Raw genomic sequence first — 6,000 nt, 5'->3', positions numbered from 1 at the left:
GGAAGCGATATTTCTTCGTGTTTTTGTAGCCACGTTTCTACAATAACTAAAGCGGTAAACTGATGATTCGGTTGAGCAATAAAGGCAGACAGGTCGTTTATATTTCTTCTTAGGCTGCGGATGTTAGTGTAAAAAACAGATATGTCTTCTTCGGTGCATCTTGGATTGAACATCGCCATTGCAACCGTTAAAGAAGGTGATGCTTTGTGTGTGCATCTACGTTATCATTTCAAGGTCGTCCTCGCATGTGACATGTACTGCAATCTTGCCATCAACCACCCAGGCAAATTTCCAATTCTTTTCGCGCTTAGTCCTGATGGCCTTCCCAAGCAGAACTTTGTTTTCTAGGCATAAATGCTCGTTGACGAAAACGGGTTCGTTTCCCCCAAAGCCGAGCATTGCGGTGTTTAGCCTGGTCTTCTTGGCAGCAAGCAAGAACTGGTCACGCTTGCTGCGGGAGACAAACCTGGCTATTATATTGGAGGGGCCGTCACCTCTTGTTTGTACACGGTGAACAATATCTATGTCTTGGATTGACATGTCAACCTTCAAGGTAGCAGCTGCGTTCTGTACAACTTTATGCAGATCCTCATCTTGAGAGGAGGGAACACCTTTCAGCTCAATATTGTTGCGCCTTCCGTACTGGTTGAGCTCTATCAGCTGTTTTTGGACATCTCTGAGTTCTTTGTTTAGCCTCTGGTTTTCTTTCTGGCATTCCAAGGTCTGACCTTGCGCCACTATTAGCTCTTTCCGCATAGTCTTAATGTCGCCTTTTATTTCGTCAAAACTATCGCTGAAAAGTTTCAGAGAATTTTTGGCAGTTTCGAGCTCATCTTTTTTTTACATCTTTGTTTGAGGAGGCTAGGTTGCGTATTTTGGTTTTCATTTCTCTTGTTGCTTCCACCAACTTAACTATGAGTTCGTACAAGACCTTCACCACTTCCTTGATGCTGTTAGGAGCTTTGTCCCCCAATGCACTCGCGATTTCTTCTAGCGGGTGTGGTGTGTCTGGCATTATGACAAAGTATGCAAGAATATAAAAACCCTTCAAAACACGGGCAAGCAGGTGGGGCACAACAAAACAAACTCAGAGCAGTCCAGCAGCCGCAACAAGTGTAAAAGGAAAAAGAGCAGAGCCCTTCTACGTGCCTACCTGCAGCATGAAGAAGCAGGGATTAGCACGCGTGAAGCATACGGCTGCGTGGACTGCTCTGAAGTGCCTCTGGTCGGTGTTGACTCCGTATATGTAGTCCTTGGTCACGCCCCCGAGACACCACGTGATGCAGCCGGAATCCCTTGGAGTGACGTTGCTGAGTGATCTTCTGTATTGCCTTATCCACGTCGATAGTAGCCGGCCCGCAAAATGACGTCACGGTTTCTCTTGCCCGATAGCCTGCAGCATGAAGAAGCAGGGATTAGCACGCGTGAAGCACACGGCTGCGTGGACTGCTCTGAAGTCGATGGTGTGCTGGTGTGCTGGTGTGCTGGGACGATGGTGTGCTGGGTCCCCAGGTCGAAACAAGCAAGATTGGGTGAGGGGACGTGCGATCACTGCTCCATTCATTTACGTCGAAGCTGTTTAGGGTTACGGTTCCGTGCATTCTTGCTCTGCATCCTGAAAAAACGCCTTGTGTCAAAGCGAACTGTCCCCGCGAATCTCTGAAGCGCGAGGCGTTCATGGATATACCTTTGCTGTTTTATTGCGTAGCATTCTTTGCCGTGTACACCCTATCCCCGCCATGATCTTGTAACGCCCTGCATATACACAAAAATGCAGATATCACGGAAGTTCAACCTGTAATCATTATAAAAGCGTAAATGCAGATAATTGATAAAATTGAATGTTAAAAAAATAAGAAAAATATCAAAAATGGCGAACCGTGTAACACGGGAGTCATAGATCGTCTCAGATTGGGTGAAAATGCAGAGAGATGTGGTGCTAAAGAATGTGGGGTATCAAATTGAGGGTCTCGAGGAGGGAAATCACGTGGGACAAACAAAAAAGTGCCTCGTTGTTTGCTGAGGCACTTGTATTAGTTTTTATTAGGGTTTTCTAGGTGGGATGAGCTCTCGTAACTCGGAAAAACACCACGCTGTCGTAAGCAATGATTGCCACCGTACCCAGCTGTTAACTTCCAGCATGCACGCGTGTGTGAGTGTGTGTGTGTGAGAGTGAGAGAGTAAGAGAGTGTGTGTGAGAGAGAGTGAGAGAGTGTGTGAAAGTGAGAGAGTGTCTGAGAGTGAGAGAGAGAGTGAGAGTGACAGAGAGAGAGAGAGAGAGTGTGAGAGTGACCGAGTGTGAGAGTCCGAGAGTGAGAGAGTGTGAGAGTGAGAGAGTGTGAGTGAGAGAGAGCGGGAGTGAGTGAGAGACTGAGAGTGAGTGAGAGACTGAGAGTGAGTGAGAGACTGAGAGTGAGAGTGAGATAGAGTGTGTGAGAGTGACGGTGTGAGAGTGACAGTGTGAGTGTGAGTGTGAGAGCGTGAGAGCGTGAGTGTGAGTGTGAGTGTGAGTGTGAGTGTGAGAGTGAGAGATTGAGACAGTGAGAGAGTGAGTGAGAGTGTGATAATGTGGGAGTGAGAGTGTGAGAGTGAGAGTGAGTGTAAGTGTGAGAGTGTGAGTGTGAGAGCGAGAGTGTGAGTGAAAGTGTGAGTGAAAGTGATTTGATTGATTGATTGATTGATTGTGGGGTTTAACGCGCCGACGCAACGCAGGCGATGAGGCGCGCCGTAGTGGAGGGCTCCGGATTAATTTTGACCACCTGGGGATCTTTATCGTGCGCCGAAATCTCGTACACACGGGCGTTTTTGCTTTTCGCCTCCATCAGAAAAGCGGCCGCCGCGGCCGGGAATCGAACCCGCGACCTTGTGCTCGTGAGTGAAAGTGAGAGTGTGAGTTAAATTGAGAGTGTGAGTGTGAGTGAGAGTGTGAGTGAAAGTGAGAGTGTGAGTGTGAGTGAGAGTGAAAGTGAGAGTGATAGTGAGATTGTGAGTGAAAGTGAGAGTGTGAGTATGAGTGAGAGTGAGAGTGAGTGAGAGTGTGAGTGAGAGTTAGAGTTAGAGTGTGAGTGTGAGTGTGTGTGAGTGAGAGTGAGAGTGAGAGTTTGAGTGTGAGTGAGGGTGAGAGTGAGAGTGTGAGTTGTGTGTGAGTGTGAGTGGAGTGAGAGTGCGAGTGTGAGTGTGAGTGTGTGAGTGTGTGAGAGTGTGAGAGTGAGTGTGAGAGTGAGTGTGAGAGTGTGAGTGTGAGAGTGTGAGTGTGAGTGTGAGTGTGTGTGTGAGTGTGAGTGGAGTGAGAGTGAGAGTGTAAGTGTGAGTGTGTGAGAGTGTGAGAGTGTGAGAGAGTGAGAGTGACAGTCAGAGTGACAGTGAGAGTGAGAGTGAGCGTGTGAGTGTGAGTTAGAGTGTCAGTGTGAGTGAGAGTGAGAGTGAGAGTGTGAGTGAGAGTGAGAGTGTGAGTGTGAGTGAGAGTGTGAGTGTGAGTGTGAGTGAGAGTGAGAGTGACAGTTTGAGTGTGAGTGTGAGTGAGAGTGTGAGAGTATGAGAGTGTGAGTGTGAGAGTGTGAGAGTGTGAGTGAGAGTGAGTGAGAGTGTGAGCGTGAGTGTGAGTGTGAGTTGAGTGTGGGAGTAAGTGTGGGTGTAAGTGTGAGTGTGAGTGAGAGTGTGAGTATGAGTGTGAGTGGAGTGAGAGTGAGAGTGTAAGTGTGAGTGTGTGAGAGTGTGAGAGTGAGTGTTAGAGTGTGAGTGTGAGTGAGTCAGTGTGAGTGGGCGTGTGAGTGTGAGTGTGAGTGTGCACCTTTTGCTATATACCTTTTGCTATATCCTCATAATTATAACCAGAAAGCATTTTTATATTTGTCGCCACGTGATCCCCCTCGACAAGACCTTTAATTTGATACCCCACACACCCTAGCAGGGTCATATAGAATTCATACCAGTCAAACTAACATTTACTCTCATGACTGTAACCAGGACGCATTGTTTAAGTGTCCGACGTGATTCCCCTAACTGGAACCTTCAATTTGACGCCCCACATGCTTCAGCGGCCTCACCTTGAATTTAACCCAATCTAAGACTCATAATGACTATCTCATGATTCGAACTACGAAGCCTTTTTTTATTTGTACCACGTGATTCCCCTCGTCAAGACCGTAAATTTGATACCCTACACGCCCTAGCGGGGTCACTTCAAATTTAACCCCAATATAAGACTCGCCATGACAATCTAATAGTTATAACCAGGAAGCATTTTTGTATTTCTCCCACGTGATTCCGCTCATCAAGACCATTCATTTGATACCCATCACATCCTAGCGGAATCAATTTGAATGTTAAACCAATTAATGACTAACCATGGCTATCTCATGATATAGCCCTACCACATTTTTGTCCCACGTGATTTCCCTTATCGGAACCTTCAATTTGATGCCGGGGACACCCAGTGGCATCATTGTGAATTTTAACCTAATTAATGACCCATTTTGACTATGTCATGATAATTATTAGGAAGCACGTGATTACCCTCATCCAGACCTTTAATTTGATACGCCACATGCCCTAGCGTCACGAACTTGAATATTAACTCAATCTATGACTTACCATGACTACGTCATGATATATCCATAACTCATTTTCGTCCCGAATGATTCCCCATATCGAGACCTTGAATTTGATTCCCCACATGCCCTCGCAGCGTCATTTTGAATTTTAACCCAATCTATGACTCATTATGACTGCCTAATGACTCAATCAGGAAGCATTTTTTTATTTACCTCGCGTGATTCCGTTAATCCGGACCTTTCATTTGATACCTTACACGCCTTAGCCTCATCAGTTTCACTTTTAACCCAATCTAATGTGGTCATTATTCTGTCTTAAGGGGCGTTGCCCTGTCAATTCAGCTAATTCATTTGAAACAGCAGAAAGGACAGCCGCCACCCCCACTTGCCCCCGGCTCTCACCTCTTCCTTAATGACCCCTAGTATATCAAGCCGTTAACAGTAGCAGGCGAACAACCAGCACGCCAGCGCCGCCGTTTGCTTTCCCACCACCCTTTCCCACGCTCTTAGTGAATCCGTCAGGAGGAAAAGTTAAGACAACCCGTTCTTATGACCTCACCAGTCAATTATTACTCACGCGCCCAGCCGCGAAAATTAGGTAAACAGCAAGTGCTTATGGCCATGAAAATTCAACAAGAGAGAGAGAAGAAACATTTATTAGAGCAGACGGTGGTGGTTGAGCCGTCACTCGGTGGGGTGGGTTCACCTCAGTCCAGGTACCCTTGGGCCTTGGCTGCAGCCCTGGCACGGGTGACCAGAAAGATCTGGTCAGCGTGACGGGAGCTGGTCAGCAGGCCCTCCCACTGCTCTGGGGAAGGTCTGGGATTGGGGGCAAGCGATGGGGTGTTTTGACAGGCCCACACCATGTGGTAGGTAGTATTAAGAGAGGGGCAGAATTGGCAGGTGAGGGTGTATTGGGTAGGGGAGATAGCGTGGAGGATGGGTGCGTTGTAATATGTGTTTGTTTGTAATCGACGCCAGATGACTGCTTCCTCCTTGGTTAGTTGAGGGTGAGGTTGAGGCAAAGGGAGGCGAACGTTGCGATAATGGTGCAGGATGTCGTGGTAGCGTGATGGAACAGCGGGAGTTGGAGGAGGCTGGACCGTAGGTTCTGTTCCTGAGGGAAATGCCCGGTGTGGAAGGGCGCGGGCAGCGGCGTGAGCCGCCTCATTTCCCTCGAGGGACGAGTGGCCAGGGGTCCAGACGATGTACAGGTCGGGGAGGGGATTGATTGAGGCGAGTATGCATGTTGCCGGAAGTGAGATGCGTCCGCGTTGAATGTTACGGCAGGCTTGCTGGGAATCTGTTATTATTGTAAGGTATTCGGAGCCAGTTGTAGCGGCGATGGCTATGGCAATTTCTTCGGCAGTGGTGGTTGATGTCGAGAGAGTTGTGAGGGAGGTGAGAAGTGTGCCTTCTTAGTTTACAACCGCCAGAGCATGAACCT

The sequence above is a fragment of the Haemaphysalis longicornis genome, unplaced genomic scaffold (assembly GCF_048455015.1).
Source record: "Haemaphysalis longicornis isolate Haplotype H1 unplaced genomic scaffold, Haemaphysalis longicornis Haplotype H1 scaffold_9, whole genome shotgun sequence".
In the NCBI taxonomy this organism is placed as follows: domain Eukaryota; kingdom Metazoa; phylum Arthropoda; class Arachnida; order Ixodida; family Ixodidae; genus Haemaphysalis; species Haemaphysalis longicornis.
This window is presented reverse-complemented; position numbering follows the sequence as displayed.